We start from the raw sequence: 21169 nt of genomic DNA, 5'->3' as shown, positions 1-21169 counted from the left end.
TGTAATATCTGCAGGTCAGATTGAAGATGAAAGGGCCCAAGAATACTGCCAAATATGGGCTTTACACATAAGGCAGAGGATACATAATGCATCTATCAAAGAATTTCACTTTTCAGAGGGGATAGGAAAAAAGGAAGGAGGAGGAAAATGGGTGCTGTGAGAAAAGGAAGGTGAAACAAGTGTCTGATTGACCCAGTTTAGTCAATAATCTGACATTAAAAAAAATGCATTCTTCATAAAGCGAATCAACAAAACATCTAGTAAAGAACCTGACCTCTCAACTGCAAAGTTTGCTTCTTCCAACTGACATGCATTTACCATCAGAAGGGCAGTTTTCAGTTGTTACTTAAGTAGCACAGCTCTTCATCTAGTTTCTTCACATCTAGCTATTGTCTCAGTGGCAGCAACATCAAAGAGAAAGAAGTACTTACCTACCAGCAATAATTTTTGTTCAAATTGATACTTTCAGGGACTCTTCTTCCTCACTTTCATTTTGAAGCCTAGTTAATTCTCTGAAAATGAAAGAGGAAAAGAAGACCATTAGTTTTTAATCTGTGTTTTCATCCTTTGTCTGCTACATGAAGTATTAAAGAGATTTAAAAAATTGCTCAATTTTACATGATTTGTGATTAGACAACTGACACATAGCACAACTCTCATGAAAACAGAAATTAATACACATGAACAACAACATTTTATATTGTGGTTTAACAAAATAGCAACTGCCTACACTGCTGCCAAAAAAAACAAAGGTTAAGTATAGGCCTTCATTGCGGCTGGGAAACAAATTCAGGAAGTGAGAGGGGAAAAAAAAAAAAAAACAACAGTGGAGTAATTCTTAGGATATATATAGACAGGCTTTAGAAGAAAAAAAAAAAAAAAAAAAGCAAAAAATTATACGACCGAGATCCTAAAACCCAGTGCCAGATGCCAAAAACTAAAATAGGAAACTACTCAAACATTTGCTATGGGGAAAAAATAGGCTCTACCTTTAAACCACATGTAAGAAAACTAAACTGTTCTGTACTACGTACTTATGTTGGTACATAATACACACAGACTGTACATAATAACAATATATTTTAAATAAAATCTTTGTTTTGGGTTATCAAGGCATGGAGTTACTACATCACGGTAGTCTCACTACTCGAATAGTTGTATACCACTGAACTAGGTGTCGATTGCTGGCCATTTAATAGAAAAAGCAATCAAAAGCTGCAAATAGCAGACTTTGCGATAACGTAAATTGGATATTGAAAAAGCTAATTTATGAACTTAACTTCAAGGAAGGGAACAAAATTGCGGAAGTTAGCAAAAAGAAAAATAAATAGGAAACCAATTAGACTAACAATAGTACCAGGAATAGGAGTGAAGAGAAAATGATAAGTGCTTCTGATAACTGTGTTTTACTGCAATGAGGATTCTGCCAAATTAATCTCCTTTTTGATTGAAAGTTATTAAGTGATTTTATATTTCTAAAAGAAATTCAGCAACGGTACTGTCAGATGAACAAGTTGAATGGGCAACTCTAAAGATCTCAAGCAGCAACAGTGATAAAAAACCTCAAAAATAAAAAAGGGCTGAATTTTGTATTTTTTTCCACTCGTGCAATAAATTATTTAAAATAATCTGCACCTACAATGTCAGAGCCCATGAACTTCCAAAAATGGAATGCCTGGGGGAAACTGAGATGGCCTATTTTCATTTCCATTTGAGATTGATAGTTTCAGTATACTTCAGCTAAGGTGGCACTCAATAAAAATATACGGCTTTTCCCATGATAAAGAATCTCAGACATCCAAAGCAAAAACACTACAGTTACCCCACATACAAGCAGTAACAACAGGATTTTAGCTTTCCAGTAAAACTCAACTAGTTCTTTTATTGCACCTCTCATCAAATCGGTTACACTGCCCGTGTCACAACAACGGAGAATTGAAGCTATTGGCTAGAGGGCAGTTGGCAAGCCAAGCACAACTGAGTAACAAAGGGGCAATGTTAAAAGTTCATGTAATTAAAAGAATTGTTAATAAATATACAAACTGGTGTGTCTATAAGCAATGGAATTACAGGCAGTCCACCAAAAGGCCAGTCATACTAGGCTGGGCACTTCACCACACCCTACAAAAAGCTCCACAAAATTGTCAGCTGCGATATATTAAAAAAGATAAAAACAGACCAGAACAATAAAAGGAAAAATGTATATATTTCGATCTTTTTTCCATACAGACATACAAATCAACATAAAGTAGCTACGTAACAGTTCTTGACAAATGTTGCAGAGAAAAAAAAAAAAAAGTTTCAACGTATTTTATACCTCTGCTCCAAGCAAATATTTCCACAATGTGAGTAACTCCAAAAACACTACAGTGAAATATACTGAGCTGGTTTAACAAGAAGCTGTGCAGCCTAGCTCCACTTAACAGATTCTATCTGTATGGCAATAACATTTTAACTTGAGTTTTGCAACCACAAGCACTGGTTGTAGAATATTTTTTGTAGCCCATAACCTGCTCAGAGTAAGTTGCAAAGTACCATGCTGTACTAAAGTCGAGGTGTAGAAGGCGAGTAATTTTTTTTCTCCATCCATTAATCTATTACTAAGAGGAAAAAAAATAAACCCTACATTTAAGATCATCATAACTAAAGTAAAGTGACTATCTGCTCCCAGACTTCACTAGGAAACCATGATAAAAAATAGCCAGCCTATTCTGTCATTCAAAAGTTAACAGCTACCCAGAAGCTTACCGTTTGCCAACCTGATATTATTAATACATCCTTGAAAACTGATCTTTATAAATACCCACTACTATTTAAATAATTTTTGCATCTACTGTTCAATCACCTCGGCAAAATTTACAAACATCACTAGATGAATTGGACAGAGGTGCCTTCCAGACAGGTCTGCCCCTGCTCTGTGCACACCTTTTTATAGATAGAGGTCATGAAGAGACCTCACCATAAGAAAACTTCGGTTCTGTGCCTGATCCTGACTTAAATTGGTGGTACATTGTACCTACTTGCTACCTTTTATTAAAATGAATCTATTTATAAAAATATATCCTTATTTTTATAAGAGGTCCCATATTAAGCTTAATCCAATTTCTTGCATTACATGAATACGTTCAAAACAAAAGTCCAAACCACTTTATCAATACTTTTCATGTAATTTGAATGAATTTTAAAAACACGGAAAATTTGAATTCACAACGGCAAGATAACAGAATTCAAGGATGCCAGCTACACCATAGGTCCCTGCAACCACAGAATGTGTTAAATGAAAATAATCTCATCACCTCATGAATACAGAGGAGAGGGAAAAAAAAAAAAACAAAACAAAAAAAAACACTTCTGTCCTCCCTTCTCCATCCTACTGGGGCAAACTCATTTAAATTTGAATGCAGGCACCAGCCCCCCATGCCAGGCCTGAACTATTTTCCCACTAATACAGGAAGAACCAGACACCTCAACTCAAAATCCCTTTGGTCAGTGGCAAATTGCCTCTGCTTCAGAAAAAGATGGATAAAACACCAAATTTAAGCTATGCACCAAGAAGGAATAAACAAATAAATAAATAAATATTCCCTCCTGTTCCCTGCAGGCTACCAGTGGAAGCCCTGAAGAACAGAATATGTAAAATTGGAAACGTTATGACAAACAACAATCAAATCTTTTCTCAGCTGTGCTATCCCTTCTCCAAAATTTCTATTTTTCTAGAACTAAAAAATCTCAGATGTACGTCTTTAATTTTTACCTCTGGGATCAACTTTATCATCTTACAGAGTACTACTATGTAATTGTACCAAAGATCATCTTGAACATCTGAGTTTCTCCCTGCTACTATTTTTTCAAGACTAGACTGATTTTCAAACTAGTTTTGTTACTAAGTTTATCCCTTAGATACAGTTATTTTGTGTTATTTCTCTCTCCCATATACTTTCTAACACTCAGCAAAGACTATTGTTATTTCTTTCTAGGCGTCACTTGCCAAATTCTCTTTCATTCTCCTTTAAGAAAGGAAGCTCAACTTTAGCATAATCACACTAAGTTCTTTTCTTTCCTTGATCTTTTGAGACTCAGCCTTTTCTGAGTGTGACTGATCAGAGCTATATACCATGTCCTAAATGCAAATGAAGCAGTGCTTTATTGGCTGGTCCTAACAACCTCTTTTAAATGCTAGAAACCACCTCATGTGGCTTGGAATCACGTTACTGCTGCAGAGCCACATCATCTGAGAAGGAAACAGATCAGGAGCTGGGTCATACCACAGCCATCTCTCTCTGATGAGCAGCCTACTTGTGCCAGGAGCTCTTCTCAGCACTTGACTATGTGAATTTGCAATTTTTTTTTTATTATTTTATTTTATTGAACTTAAACCACTGTTTTTAGTTCCAAACACATAAACCACCTACTAAGTATGATAATCCCATCTCCTTGGCATTTCAGAAGCAGTCAGACCAGCTTTTTAGCAAGGTCACTAACTTGCTCATTTCAGTGTTGGCTCTATTATTTCAAGTAGCTGGCAGGGAAGTGACTAAAATTATGTTAAGAAAAATATTACATAAGAGAATCAATTTATCCCAACAAAATCATTAAAAAAAACAGAACTGCAACATGAGCTACATTGTTACTATGAACATTTTTTTTCCACATTTGGTAAACAAAAACAAGGAAAAAATTATTCCTCCAGTAAACCAAGTGCAGCTCCAAAGAAGTGCTTTCAAGTTTAAAATGACAGAATGTTACTTCAATGGTGAAACACTTACTTAGCTGGAAAAAAAAAAAAAAGGAACTTAATTTCTCTTACACCCATCAACCCACCTGTCTGATATCAGCTTTAGCTGCTAACACTAAGTAGGTTTCCTCAAACAAACATGGAAAGAAAATACAACCCAGGGGAACAGAGAGAAAGATAACCTTTATATGGATAAAATAATCTTTATATAAGTCTAAGATTTCATTACTGCTAAGAGCTAAAGAAAAGCTAGAATATACTGAACCCATAATATTTAAGGATTCAATCCAAAACATCTAACTTATCCTGCAGAGAGGATAAAGGCTCTCAGGAATTAGCTGTTACGCAGCGAAGTGCAAGGGATTCTTTCCGCTGCTCAGTTTGTAGTAAAGGTTCCCCTTTAAACAAGCTGTGACTACTGCAGTTTGAGAAGGACATAAAATTGTTTAACAAAATAATACTGAATCAAACAAGATGCAGATTTGGAAGCATTATATTCCCCTCCAAGTCCACAAAACAAGCCTAAATGACAAGGCTTTCCTCACTTACATTTTCCCCTTTTCAGGTAGAACTTTGGCACTTCGACTTTTTTCTATGCCAGTGCTGTTTTAATGGTACAAATAATAATTAGGAACTGAGTTCAGTATCAAAGTGCTTATCCTTACTGGAAGAAAACATAAAACAGATGCTCTAAGATATAAAGTCACTTTGAGATACTGAAAATTTCAGACACAATGGTTTCTCAGAGCATAAATATAGAACAGTCAACAAAACCGATATAGTACAGAGCGGTATATAATCAACACATTTCCTTCACAAACATACTTAAGTCCCTAATAACTAAGTTACTGAACAACATCCTCAATATGTGTTTTAAATATTTGTTTTGCATTGGTAAGTCACCCTAAATGAAATAAGGCAACTGGACATTTTATAGTTTTGCTAAGCTCTTTCCGGCTCTCCTCTTTCAAGAGGCATTAGGCCAGTCATTTGACTCATTTTTGCCTTTTACTTCAAAAATTGATGGCTCTCACTGACACATCACGACACGCCCTGAAGGAAGATCTGGGAATACCCCTACCCCTAGATTTTTCACTCTAGGGAGTTTCACGTATGCTGTAGCAGCATTGCTACTACATTACACACTTGCATGTGTAACACAGATTTCGGGAAAATTAGGGAAAAGGCAGGAGGCACTGGACCTCTCTTAGCTCTCTCAAATCCAGGAAAACGTATGTTGTGTTTCATTTCCCCAGAGTTCCACTTCTTCTCAACCATGTGAAGTGCCATCTGTGCTTCCCAGACTGGAAGCTAAAAATCTGCTGTCATTCGTATCACCAATGAGCAAACTAGAGGCAAAGACTTTCTTCTTTAATAAAATAAGAGGGCTTACAAATGCTAACCTAGTTCTCAACTCCAAAGTGAGGAGTGGAAGCATAGTTAAATGATCACAGGGAAGGAAAGACAGCAAACTGCAGACTGTCTTCAGAGTTTTCTTGATCTCTAAACTAATGATAAAACTATGGGGAATAAGACAAGAGCTGGAAATCTCAGAATGTAAACAAAAATATCACTCAATTGACAACATGTTTAGAGGGGTACTACATAAAGTTAGAAGGCACATTTGGCTTAGGAAGGACAGATACAGCTAAAAAGCAAGTAAAGCAAGAAATTTTGTCCTGAATATCTACGGTTTATACCCTCGTTCTGAGATCCAGACCGTAACAGAAGCCAAACATTCTGAAAGTCTCCACATAACGTTAAAATAAGAATGTTACAGCGATGAGGAGCAAAGAAAAAGAAAAATTGCCAAACAAGAAAATTTAAGTGGTTGAGGGAGAGGTGGTTTGTTTCTTTTTCATTATATTTTTCTTCTAGACAGCTAGCAGAATCATTCAAAGCACCAGAGTTAGTATTAATGAACCACAGAATAAGGCTTTCAGGAAGCAGATCATAGACATAGTTGAATTTACTTCTAATTAGTAACTGGGTTGACTATTGGTTTTGTGAAAGCGAACCTAAAAGTCTGCATCAACATACGAGCGCCTGAAACTTTCCCAGACACTGAAATGCAAATCATTGCGCTAGAACAAGCCCCAAAATACTTTTGATAAAGGCCAACTGCACTCTTCTAAATAACCCTTGGGAACACTCTTAGGGTTATCACATCGCCAGGAAAACTTCCAAGTGGTACTGTGCATGCAACTACCTGCTTTGAAAGCCGAGAGATTAACAGAATGAGCAAATTTCATTCCATGCCAGCTGTCCTCAAGACCAGACAATGGTTCACTTTATTAGTGTTGATACAGCCAAAAGGGATTTGAAATCAAACCAGCTTAAGAAAATAAAATCTAAGTGCAGATAAATCTGGAAGAGTACAAAAAACTAAGAAAAGGGAAAAAGTGCAAAAAAAGAGAAGAAGCAACCATCTTCAGAAATCTAACAACCACTCAGAAGGAAGGACAATGAGAAAACTGTCCCTAAACAAAGGCTACTGAAAGAGAAGACCGAAAAAAGCTGTCAGAAAAGCCAAATTAAGAAAGTTTTTAACTGAGAATACAAGCACCATGAAGAATGAATAAATGCTGGCAAAACCCATTGTTTTCAAATAAGGTCAAGAAATTCAGTAAGAAGCCAACCTCTGCTTAAACCTGAGGAAGGAAATTATTTGTGCAGTACAGCCTCATGATTATTTGTTATAGGTTACAGTTATTAGCTTAAAATAGAAGACCTACCCTATAAAGGAGAAGGGTAGGAAGACAAAGTTTGACAGTGCCAGCAAGAAAAAAAACTCTAAGATGAAAACCAGCAAGCTTCACAGAGGAAGAAAGTACCATGCAAGCCACTGAAAAACAATAGTGATGTTAAAAATGCAACAAAAAGGAAGATAACTGTAAGACACACACACAAAAAAAAGGTTTTGTTTGTTTGTTTGTTTTTCAAATTTTGTATTTATGTATAAAAAGGTAGTAGTCCTTGGTATTAATTATAAGGAACTATTTTAAACTGTGGGGTTTGACTCAGCCTATTAAACTTAAGATATTAGGGAGATAGTTATTTTAAAATTAATAAATACACATCTCTACTACCACTACAGAGACCACTACAAACACCAAAGCACGCATTACTTGGGGAAGTAACACGTAAGACAAGTGCCAACAGAACTACTAAGAATCCTTTATTGCATATTAAAACAATTCATACAGTAGCAGATTAAAAGAAAAATAGCATAATATTTTGTGCCACAGAGGTGTTCCCTGTTGCTTCCTGTCTTTTTCTTCCTTTTTAAACAGGTAAGTAATTCAAAGCTGCTCATAGTGAGCCCACAGTTTGATATTGCTATGGAAATTATACCAGGAACTAGTATACATAGTAATATCTCTACATAATGCCATCTTTCACTTTCAGTTTTTCAAACAATAACCAAATAATAATCACAGCACTTTATTCCGAAGTCTATCATCAGACAGCTTCAGTGACTCTACTTTTATTAACTGATTAGTCAAATAGCAGTAAGGTGACATTAACAAGACTGAGGTTAACTCTACTGCTGTGATTCAGAACCATCCCAGCAGCTGTGCACATTTCAAAGATGGTATCAATTTCATATTGCTGCCATTGCTGCTCCATGGGAAGGCTATGAACAGCTGCCAGCAGCGTTCAGCATCCAGGAAGCTGAGAAAAAAGGAAGAGACAACACTACTCCTTCCCTCGGGGCTAGACAGAGCTGCAGCTTCGTGTTTATCAGACACATGCTAATAAAAAGGTAGATCCACAAAAAAAGGTTGAGAAGACTATCAGAGCTGAGACTCTATCAATTAAGATCAAAGAAATGGTCAGAGATTTTTAATAAGAGCCTGCTCCACAGAAACCTGAGAGACTTTGTCAAAATTTGTTAGGTAGCTGATGGTGCCCAATAATGAAGGAAGCTGAAAATTTTTATTCAATATAATTCTGTTAGCATGAATATTACACACACACACACAAAAATAAAAAATAAATAAATCTATGCTTCAGTGCAGCAAAAAAGTACAAACTTTAAGAAGCCTAAATGTTAAGGGAAAAAACATGTACTAAAACTAAGATAGGTTTAATTTCATAGAAGTTTCAGGTCTGTCAAGTTGCTCATTTTTGCACAATCATTTTGTAACATACCTTTTCCTTGAGTGTGCATACCAATAAACAGACTAAACTAGTATGATATTAAGAAGAAACTATAGCTAAATGTATGCATGAAGCTTCCTCCTGAAGTGCTTCTGCTCCTTTCTTATCCTCTTCTTTTACTATCCATTGAGCAATCTTGCATTCCTCTCTTACTCTTTTGATGCTTAATTTTTAATGGAAATTTCTAGAAAATTATACATCTTTCCTATTTAGTGACAAAAAGCAAATATCCCTTTCAAAGTTACATGTTTAGTTTAATCCAGCTGAACTTCATCTTCTTCTCTCTTTCAGTCTGCAGTGTATGAACCTCCACAAGAGTCCTTCATTCACTCCCAAAACAAGTAGGTATCTGTTGCAGTGTAGGTTTCCCTGCACTACCCAATGACTGTGTTACAAGCTACCCTAAGTGACTTGTATTAGAGGATAATCCTGCTTTTATATAGCAAAGAACTTTTTAAATTACACCAATCACCACTGTTTTCCTTCATAACAACTTTTTCTTAGCCATAGATCACCCTTTCCTATAGTAGTCAGGAGGCGCTTACAGAGGCACTAAGACACCAAGGAGGAATACAGAATTACAAAATTGGGTTTTCTGCTAAATCCTAATCCCAAGAAAAAATGGTCAGAAAGAAAAAGGTAGTATATAGAAGAAAACAGGGAAGAATGAAAGAAAAAACACTGAGATGCCATCTTAAGTCTGATGTAAAAGCACATTTTGTAGTAGCTTTTACTATAAGCACAGTTTTACAGAGATGCAGTTTGACAACAGCGCTGTCCATCATTGAACTCATTAGTGAGCCTACTGGATAAGGAAGGACAAACCTGTCACTATGCTTCAAAAGTCTGTGTCAGGAAATAGAAAGTCTAAAGCTTAAAAGGGCAAGATAAAAGATAGCAGAGAGACAAAACATCTTGTTGAGGCTCAGGCTGAATCTTCAAGAACTGATGGCTCCTCTTGCCAAGTATCTTTTCACCATGGTACACATGCTGACCAAGTAACTCTCAGCAATTACCCCAATATTATAAATGCCACTAGAAATCACAATGAGAGAAACAATATTCCGTTTCAGATTAAGCAGTCCAGCAGAAACTTTTCACACTGATATGCACTACTAATACACTGCAAAAAGTCTTTATACTGATTTTCCTTAAATACTGCCATACTTGTTTTGTTTTGTTTGTTTTTTTATATTACTTCATGCTAACTGTGCACACCTGGGACTGTTCACCTTCATAACACAGTAACGTCTTCACACAGCACATCTAAGCACAGCTGAAGAATTCTCAGATGGGAATTCACAGTTCACAGCACATTTTTCTCTATAATTACATTTAACCTAGCATAGCAGTAAAAAAAAAAAAAAAAAAAAAAAGGCCATAGTCTAAGGGAACCGTTGAGCTCTACGTACCCTTCAACACCGAGCAATGGCAGTTAATAAGCACTAAGTTGGTGCAATGTTTTTGAGCAACAACCAAGAAAAGAGCTGTCCAACAGAGCATTCCGTACATTTTCATTCCAAAGCACTTACTATTTCAAAAAGCACAGTTAAAGCTATCATCTCTTCCGATAAGAAATGTCTAAACCAGATAAAGAAATAATCAATCTACCTGTCGTTGCTCCTGCCAGGGAAGTTAAAAAGCTTAAACAACAGTGCTACACATTTGCAAGAGACTTCAGGAGAAAAGCTGCTACCAAAGGTTATCAATCTACAGATCCTCTGTTTATGACTTGGAGGAACACTTGAAAAAACAGAAATGGTGCAGAGTACCATTAAGAGAACAAGCAATGCTTTACCGCGTTAGAAGCCAGGTCAATGGAATACCCCTCCATATGCCCAAAACTGTACTGGTTGAATATGCTTAACCTGCAGGTGCCACTGAATTACACCCACTACTCAAACTTCTCAGCAGGAAACAACAATCTTCATGAACTCCCAGGATACATCTTTGCTGTCTAAAACAGTGTGAACATATTGCAACATTTCATATCAGTGTCAGGAGAAAATATATTTAAATAAACTGTGAAAAAGTGTTTCCATATTTACATTGACTACATAAACATTAAGAGAGTCAGAGGAAGGCTCCTTAGACAAATCTTCATGAGCTCTCAAAACAGCACTCAAACTAATGGGATCCCATTCTGTTTCCTATTTATCACATTTATTTTCAAAAATAACCATGCAATTGGTGTCTTGGTTGACACTTCTGATGGGGCACTAAAGCATATCTCCATCCACTAGCTGAGATTTTCAGAAATAAAAAGTTAGACAAATCTACAAAAACAATAAGCCATCAAGATCAATCATTTATTTTTCTAGTTAATTGGTAGAAAGACACAATTAAAATTTTATATGGATGTCTTCATCAACTCAGTATGACTTAGGTGTAAGTCATAATTTTCAAAATATAAACAACTTCCTCAAGTAAAAATACAGAAAGCACTGCTATTATGTCTTCAGATAAATGAACAAGATGCCTTCATTTCAAATATTAAGTCCCATCATTCTTCCCTTTGCAAGACAGCATCATGCCTGCAGAAATGCCGTACTGCTCCCTACCATTCCCTACGTTTGGCGATAGCTGTCACTAGCTCGTGAACAATTCACTTGACTACAGCCAAGAGGTCTAACCTAGAATAAAAACTCTTTTACAGTGACTATAGTAAATGACAACATCATAGGAAAATCAAGTCTTATTACATGATAATATTTATCAAATATTTTTTCAACAAGAGTGAACCATAAATGCAAGAAATGCAAATAAAATTCTGTTAGGCATTCAAACCTTTAGCAATTACATGCCAAGAGAGTATTACTCAACAGGGAGAAAGAGAAGATCACCATACTACATATACTGCAACAGCAAAAACTGTTCATTCTCAACTACACAACCATCTAATGTGTGAATATCCATATGGACTGTCAGGGGAAGTTGCCTAACAAACACCCAGAAGGAGGTTAGATGTCAGCGTAGCTGACATATTTTATATTGTATATTTTGTATATAATATATACATACATGTATATGTAATATATATTTTTCAACTATATTCCATATTTTATCATCATAAATAGAGGCAGGGAGCTAAAGACAAAGGCTCTGGGCAATTTTACTGAAAGCTTGCATTTTTGAAAGAGGTCGTTTGCTTCTTGGTCAACAGAAACCTCTTCATTGACAAAGAGTTTAACAAATAAATTTATGTAATTGAATACACTGATAATGTAGCAAATTTGTTGGTTTTTTGTTGTTGTTGTTGTTTTTTAAAAAAAAAAAAACAAAAACAAAAACAAAAACAAAAAAAAAAAAAAAAAAAACAAAAACACTAAGTTCTATGAACCAGTCAATAAACAGCATGTCACATCTTTTTGCTTTACTACACACATACACACAAACACCTCCAAAAAATTGAGAAAAATCTCCAAAGAGCTTGAAAAGTGCATTTGTACTCATGAAATCAGATTTAGCATAAAGAGTTATGACACTGTTCAAGTTCTATCTATCCAAATTATAGTAAAGTTCACGATAAGAAATTTAATAAACTAAAGATAAACATTGGCAGGTTCTTGGAATAGAATTCTTAGTTGTTTTACAAAAAACTTATGGAAGAGCAATGCTTTGAAGGAAGAGTCTCACACAGGGCAAGCCAGAATTAGCTTCCATAAGATATTCACAGCAATATTCCAAGGCTTCTAAAAACAGTCTTTACCTTGCAGAATTAATAATGTCATGGTGATATGCATTGCTATTACCATCTCGCAAAAGAAACTTTCTAGCATTACAGAAAATTATTCACCTTAACACTATAAAGTTATGAAGTAAACAACAGGGTTGGGGATCCAGGGGGGTGTCCCAAGCACTACAGTTTAGCTCATACAAATAACAGAGCAAAAACTTCAGAAAAGGTTTATTCAAAGACTTCCTCAAGTAGTATCTCATACTTCAACAAAAATAAAAAATGACAAAAAAAAAAATATTCCCAACCTGTCATTTAATAGTAGCCACAGACAGCTCTCCTGATTTGCAGATCTGTAGCCTGAAGTCTTAAAACAATTACTGGGCATCTTGCATCTTAGGACTGCTTCTCCTCCTTTATTTGTTCCCCATCCCTGTATGAAAACTTGGAGCAGTAGAGGGAGGTAGGTTAGAAAATAAGAGGAAGAAACGGTAATTATGTGATAGAACTAGTATATCATGTATTGGGGAGTAAGGGGGAGTGAAGGGGCTGAAAATTGGTTGCAACTGATTTAATAGATAGTCTGAAAATCATCACCTTGAAATGATGCATTATGAGCTGCATAATATGAATTAACTTATCTATCATGACAAACGATCCAGAAAGATCACCCGTTTTTAAGGCTACCAGATAATATCCTATAGAAAATTCATTTGTTTTCTTTTAAGTTCTCAAAGGCTTTCCAAGATGACCCATTCTGTGCCAGGTGTCCAAATCAAAGCTGAGTTCCTTCAATGTTTTCTTTTTATGTGAAACATATTTTTTTTCCTCCTTTCCAAAGAAAGCTACAGAAAGCTACCCTTTTGCACTACAAAAGGTTATCTTTTCCTTAAAAAGTGCTTGAAGGTCCACACGCATCTTCCTAAGAGACAGCAAAACGTATATCCTGACACACAAATGATGCTTTTGTCAAGCTCACTGTAACTTTATTGTTATTTTGTTTTGATATGTTACAGCTGAGCCACCTACACATTTTCTCTGTACCAACTGTGTTCCAGCACAAGGCCCCTGGGAGCTAGGCATTGGCAGTTTTAGACTGATATAACACAGGTTGGAAGAGGCCTCTAGATGTCCCAAGTCCAACCTCCTGCTCAAACTCAAGTCACCTGCGAGATCAGACCAAATTGCTCAGCTTTATTCAGCCGGGTCTTGAAAACTTGTAAGACAGAGACTGCAGAACTTCTCTGAGCAACCACTTCCACAGCATGACTAAATCATGTAGAGGAAGTTCTCCACCCAGTCTGAGCCTTCTTTACTCCAACTTATGATCACTGACTCTTGAGCTCCCACCATACAGCTAAGAAAAGAGCATTGCTCCATCTCCTCCAAGGTACCAGCATGGTTGTTGTTAAGATCCCCCAGATAAAAAATAATGGAGCCTCTTCTCCTGCCAAACAAACTCAGCTCTCAGGCTCTCCTCACAGGGCAAGTGCTCCAGCTCCCCTAACCCTCCTGGTGGTCCTCCACTGAACTCACTTCAGTTTAATCAATCTTCCCTGTATTGAGGGTCCCAAAACTGAACAAGGTACTGTAGATGTGGTCTAATGAGCCCCAGTAGAGAGGGATAATCCCTTCCCTCTATCCACTGGCTGTGCTGTTCATACAGCCTGAGATGCCGCCGGCCTTTTCCTGCGGGGGCAGGCAGCTGCTGGCCTACATTCAGCTTGCTGCCCACCAGGACCCTCGGTTCTTTTCAGCAGAGCTGCTTCCCAGCTTGCCAGTCCCCCACCTGCATCACTGCAGGGTGCCCTTCCTTCCCAGGTACAGGGCTCTGCATTTGCCCTGTCAACTCTAGTTGACACAGTGAACAAAATCTTGAATTTAGGTTGCACAGCAAGGCTGAGATGGGTGAAAAGACTGGTAGGAAGAAAGAAAAACTCAGGCGAAAGACCACATGTACAAGGTGCTTTTGCTGTATTAGTGAACAAGATATTTTAAAAAGTACAAATAATACTGTATTATACAAGTACTTGGCTGTATGTGCTGCAAATACTGGCAAGTGTAAGGCTAGTAAGATAGGTATTACACAAAAAGGGAGGGGATTATTATTGTCCTGGAGGATTCAATTTTCTTCTGGTTCCTCACAAGCAAATCCTCTTAATGAAAAAAGGTCTTTCAACGGGCACTCAAAACTTTTGACTTAGTATCTTGGGGCTAACTTTACAGCAGCTCTAGATATTTATACTTGCAGTCTAAATCAACAGACATCAACCTACAAATCAAACAGTAAGATCTTTTGTAGCATACCCATTCACAGATCCCAGTTAAGTGATCTACAAAAAAAAAAAAAAAAAAAAAAAAAAAAAAAAAAAAAAAGGTAATAAAGAAAAGCCAGGTTATTGTTGGTACCTGGGAGACAGACCTTCATGATAAAGCATTTCGGAGCATGCAGATCATTAAAACACTGATAGATTATTTTGAAAAATCATGTCAAAAGAGCCCTGAATTGGGAGCATGAAGGGACACATAACACATCTCCAGAGAATTCTGTGAAAATGTTTCTAGTGAAATGTGCAGGCACTAGAGACTGAAGGTAATGAAACAGTAGAAGAGAAAATTAACAAGGTACGGTAAGAGAAGCATGTAACAAATAGTGAGGCCACATATTATTTGGGACTAAGATATCATGTTGCTCACTGAACACAGTCTATGCCATTCTACTCCATACACTAAAAGAAACATTGTAAGGGAAAATGCAACATTTAACCAAATATTTACAGTCCAGGCTACAGTTTTACCAGAATCTCTGGCATTTCATGATTTATGAGAGCTTGATCTTGCTACTTCTAACTTTGAAGACGGCTGTTGTTGCATAATAGCAAAACATGCAAGTGATTTTCCTAAAAACCACACACATCATCTGCAGGCTATACTCATCCTATAACAGATGCATATTAATGCAATCACACATAGCGTGCATCATCTGCGTTTGTTTTCCTTATTGTATTAGAAGCATAATCTATGACCAAACAGCAAGCTTTTGAATGAGACCAGAAAAAAATGAAGTCACATTTTGCTTTGACACTAGCTCCCCCTCCAGACCAGCCTAACATTATAGTAATTATTTTTTACTTAAAATTCTGGTTTAACAAGATTTAAATACCTAAGTCCAAAATTTCTTCACCTTGATCCCCTTAAATTTCAATGAACAGACTGATCAAATAAAAAATAATTTTGTACATACATTTTATACTGTGCATAAACTCCAAGACTGGAAAAATAATTCAGTTTAATACAGATAAAGCAGCAATTCTATACAGCTACAGAGAGATAGGAGTGGACTGAAAATTTTTCAGGTTAGTCCCATGAACGGTCTGTAATATCTGTAATATATGCAAACTTCCCTGTACAATCAAGCCTCTGTTTGCAGAGTCACAGATGCCAAAACAAAAGGAAGTCACTATGTGGTTTAGTATTACCTTTGCTAATTCACTTTGTATCCCAGCAAGCACTGATAACACTGTTTTTTTTGTGTTCTAGTATTAACTAGACCTAATATCTTTTAAGTTGCTCAGCTATTGTTTCTTGTTTTGTTTAGAATTTTGCTGGTTACGGGAGTAAAAGAAAAAGAGAGATACTACTTGCAGCCCGACCTGCTGTGCTTCTCTGTTGTCAAGCGTCCTGGCAGCAACATCACTGAGAAAGTGAATTTGCATGATTTGACATTCCAGGCTGATTCCTACTTCCCTCATTACTGAGCTGCTTCCTCAAAAATATGAATAATTGATTATACGTTGAACCTGAAAAAAGGTTGTCTCATTATGTTTTGTTGGGAAAATATGCAAACTCTGCAATATGATAGGTTGCTAGTTACAGGTACAGATAGGTACGTACCCTACCTAACACATATATAAAACCCTAACAAGTATCAATAAAAATTTGGTAGTAAGCATATTTGTAATAACTGGAGAAATGGATATTACTGGAAATACATCAAAGTACAGTCATTAATTTATAAGTTCTAATAACTAGCTCTCTTTAATAATGGAAAGAATTATAACAGAGCTTTCTGTAACATTGCCCAAAGCAAGAACCGCACAGGCAATGCTGACTTTTTTTTTCAGCTCAGACTTCTCCAAAGTTTTTGATAATTTACACTGGAGAATGACTTAGAACAAAAATTGACTAATGCTAGAAAAGCCAAGGACCTTTTCATGCTTAAACACTCTTTCTGAAGTATTTACTCCATCAGTTTTCAATCAATGCCTGGATAACAAGACACCAAAACGCTGCATTTTGGGGTAGAGGAAGCATGTGTGTGTGTATACATCAGTGTTCACACACACACAGACGCTGTATTTGTCACACAGAAAGTGAAGAATATTCTAAACATTGGTAGTTTTCCACATCCACCCCACATGCGGACGACCACGCTGTGTTCCCGCAGGTTATGCTGCGCACACTGAGGCAGGTGCTGCCCCAAGGAACTCAGTCCTTCAAGCAGCAGCGTCAGCTGATGTCTGTGCCCGGAGGCTGTTTGGTACAACCGGGACCAGGCACGATGCAGCAAACGCCACCGGATAACAGGGTTATGAAGCGAGAGGATGCTCAGGGCGATCGATCAGCAACATTCAGCCCTTTCCTCCGGTCCCTGACTACTTCTGAGGGCAGAGGCTCGCAGCCTTTGGAGAGCACACACGTGTGACAGACCCGAGCAGGCGTTAAGCACAAACTTGAGGCAAAAAAAAAAAAAAAAGAAAAAAAGAAAAAAAAAAACAACAAAAAACACCTCACCAGCAACAGACCCCGAGAGCCGAGCAGCGCAAGGAGCCGCGAGCAGCACCCGCCGGCTCCTCACCCCGCACTTCCCCGAGCGGCCCGGGCCGTGAGGCGCGGCCCCGCCGCCCGCAGCCCAGTGGCTCCCCTCAGGCGGCCGCGGCTCCGGGGATGAGGGGACCCGGAGGCCGCCCCCCGCCCCCCGCTCCCCGCTCCCCGCTCCCCACCGGGCTCCTCACGGGGCCCGGCCCCGGCCTCCCCGCTCCTCCCGGCGGCCCGGGCCCCTCGCTCAGGTGCGGGAGCCGGGCTCGGGGCTGGGGCCGCCCCCCGCTTTTCCCTCCCCTCACGGCGACCGTTGCTGAGCAGCGGCGGCGGCGGCGCCAGGCCCGGGGGCTCGGCGCCCGCCTCCCGCGACCCCCGCATCCCCTTACCCGAGGGCCGAGGCTGCGGAGAGACGCCGGGGCGAGGAGGAGGAGGAGGAGGAGGAGAGGAGGAGGAGGATGAGGGGCGGGCAGGGGGGTGGGGAAGGGGGGGCAGCGGGGCGCGGAGACGGAAGCGCGCAGCCCCAGCCCCGAGCCCCAAGCCCCAGCCCCAGCCGCCGCCGCCGCCGGACTGCGAGACGGGGCGCGAGACGCTGACAGCGCGCGCGCGCGCGCGCGAGCCGAGGGCGGGCAGCGCCCGCGCCTGACAGCGGAGGCGGCGGCGGCGCGCGCCCGGCGGCTCCAGCGCGCGCGCCCCCGCTAGGGTAAAGGAGAAAGGGGGGGGGGGAAGAGAGGGAAAGGGAGGGAAGGCGGCCTATGGGAGCGCGCGCCGGCCTCCCGCTGCTGCCCCAGCGCTCTCGTCATGGAGCGCTGGGAGCGCGCATGCGCCTCGAAGGGAGCATCCAGCCCCCCCCCCCCCCCCGCGCGCATCTCCGCGTGCCCCCACCCCAACGGGCGGCGCCCGCGCGGCATCGCCACACGCAGCGCACCCCCCACACACACACACACCCCGACCCCGCTCTCTGTGTGTGTGTGTGTGAGGGGCTGCGGATCCCGGCCCCGCCGCTGCCGCCCCGCTTCCTGCGGGGGACGTGGCGAGGAAATGAGGCGCTCTCGGAAGGGGAACTGCGGAGAGAGCGAGCGAGCGCCTCACGCCGCCGCCGGGCTCCCCCCTCAACGCCACCACCAGATGAGGTGGCAGAGGTGGGAAGGCAGCAGGGGCTCGTTCCGGAGCTCCCTGGTTCGTGTAAAAGCCAAGGCTGGCAGGGGTGCATCCCTGTGACTGTATCGCTCCCTTCCCAGCAGCCCTCCCAGCCTCAGAAGAGCCATCCCGAGCATCAGCGCTCCACCACCAATTCGTTCACACGTGTCTTCTCCGGCTCGTTCCACGTGAACCCTCATTTTTTTCCTCCAGAATTAATAAACGCTCCCAAACGTGCTTATGAGACCTACAGACCTGGCCCTGGTTTTCCTCTTTTGACTTGGTGAGGCATGGGCCAGTTGCCTGCTCAGGTGGAGCTTGGGTCAGGGTTGCTGCGGGCGTTGTGTGGGGGCCAGAAGGAGCAATGACAAAGTTCTCCGCCCGCAGCAACCTTCCAGAGAGGTCTGGAGATGCAAAACTAATGAACGTATCTCTTTTCCCTTAGGTTTTAATTCCTAACTGATGATACAAGAGATTAGTTCAGAAATTGAAACAGTAAGCAGATCGCCAATGGCTCACAAATATTGAGTTGCTGCTGCTAGTCCGTATTACTGTGATGGTTATTATAATAATAACTAACAATTATATTGCAGTAATGCCTGCAGCCAAGGACTTGGATTCCAAAACCCACTGGGTCAGATACAATGTTTTAAACAGTTAAAAGAAAAAAAAAGGGTTGCTGCTTCAAAACAGCTTACGGAGGTGATATAGATCCACAAGTAAACTACTGCTGATACATGCATAAAGAAAAGAAGAAAAAATGAACTATCATTAACAAACTTCAACTTTTTAACCCACTACCCCTTCAAAGAAAACAAACAAACAAAACAGTGCAACAACTCAAAAACATTAGAAAAGTCTAAATACATGCAGAAAGGCCAAAAGTGCATGCTGTGCAGGTAAGGGAAGGAAGTTGCATCAAGATAATCCAGAAACTAAGGTACAGTTTTCCAAAGGACACATTTAACCATAGACTGCCATTGCTTGGAGGATCTCACCTAAAACAAGATTCTGAACGAAAATAAAACTGTCCAGGGAGACATCTGAAAATTGAACAGCTTCTCCTAATAAGTCTTCTCTGTATAGTGGGAAATTACTATTTTATAGACATAAATAAATCTGTCCCCTAACCCACAAAAGATTAGGGTACATTCCATGTGAGTGCTTCTGAGATACAATGTCCACAAACCGGCACATAATCAAGGCTGAAATAAATGGGCTATTTCATTAATATGCTTGTGGTGGTTTCAGCAGTACTTACTATGGTGTGAAATTAAATGCATTTCAAATGATTACTTAATGTGATAATGATACTACTGCTGGTTTATCTGCTTGCAAGTCCCTTACATTCTGTGCTATAGACATGCTATCTTACACCAAAGAACACAATGTAGTACTAGGATTGACTCAGTATCCACTAGAGATACCAGTGGATGAAATGTCATCAACCTGCCCATAACTTGAGCAGTCAGGAGTTATTTTTATTTGTATTCTAGTTCTAACCATGCTTTAGCAGCTACTGCTATAAGCCTCATTTTTATTTTGAGGTGATGGAATTGGTGACCTCAGCTGTGTTAAGCCATGACATAATGAGAGAAATGAAATGAGGGGTGAGAGATGAAAAGCTAACTGATGGAAATGTTCTTACAAAGTGCTAACTTTTTACAAACGCTACCTGCAGCAGGTATGTACTTTTAGCAGTACATTTCCCAAACCAGATCAAAAGGCCAGCAGTTGGATTCTTTTTACCACAAAAAATCATTAAGTGTGGGATCTCACCTGAGAAACCAATAGCAGCTCCTTCATCAGGTGGTACAGGGTCAGAGCCTTAGTTTAGGGATACTCTGATACCCTTGATTGTCTTCATAGTAATGGTTCAACATAGAAAGACTTTCTCCTCATTAAGTTAATTGAAGGTGTTGTTGATGGGCACATTCAAAAAATTTGAGCTCTAGTTCTTCAAATTCTCTGAGAATCGTATAGCCCCCAGAGACAACCAATATCCATTTCTGAAGACTCTTTTAAGTGACTTGATTGATGTCAATCAGTGTCATAAGCACAAAAACTTGTCACAGCTTTCCTTATTACACAATCTGTCCTTATTCATATCTACCCTTTGCACTGAGCATAATTTTTTAATGGAAATTTTAATGAGAATTAAATGACATTTTTTCCTTAAGAGAATGTCAGTAATGGTTGGATTTGTGATTTTTAAATCTACAGCAAAAGCTTCGGGTACTTGAGCTTACAGGATTTCTAGTAATACTGGTAGGGTTTTTATTTCTGCACAGACTTGGTGGAGCTGCATGACTATTGTTCAATTCGCCAAATAGCACTGGAATGTTTTTAGAGTCGTGAATCCCTAATTATATCCATGTCCTGGCAAAGCTGATGATTCGAGTACCAGTGGTTAGATAAGCTAAGTGTACACAAGGAGTGCATCTGCTCTTTTCAGAAGAAGGTGGTTCAAATAAATGAGGTGGGTCAATTATATGACACAGCAGTGGTGTCCTTGCACAACTGCCAAAAGCATGCACAATAATAAGGTCTGTAAACTGAACAGAAATATCAATCTGTAAGATGAGACTGAAAAGAAACTTTCTCTCTGCAAATCAGATGTCATCCACTAGGCAAGG

At 39.6% G+C, this 21169-nt stretch overlaps 1 protein-coding gene across 3 annotated transcripts in view; it reads right to left on the bottom strand.

Annotated features, from left to right (window-relative positions):
- The window catches only part of FUT8 (fucosyltransferase 8), a 91039-nt gene extending 73178 nt beyond the window's left edge, over nt 1-17861 (bottom strand). For 2 of the 3 annotated variants that reach the window (XM_084287429.1, XM_084287428.1), the window contains exons 1-2: nt 17783-17861; nt 436-512 (exon numbers count right to left, since the gene is read on the bottom strand). The gene's annotated coding sequence lies outside the window, so the exon portion shown is untranslated. Of the gene's footprint in view, nt 1-431; nt 513-17782 lie in introns of all 3 variants that reach the window. The other variant, XM_084287427.1, reaches the window with a different exon arrangement.
- Nucleotides 17862-21169: the final 3308 nt, after the last annotated feature.

The sequence above is a fragment of the Netta rufina genome (genome assembly GCF_964035555.1).
Source record: "Netta rufina genome assembly, chromosome: 5".
In the NCBI taxonomy this organism is placed as follows: domain Eukaryota; kingdom Metazoa; phylum Chordata; class Aves; order Anseriformes; family Anatidae; genus Netta; species Netta rufina.
The sequence above is the reverse complement of the archived record's forward strand: the minus strand, read 5'-3'. Positions and strand labels throughout refer to the sequence as shown.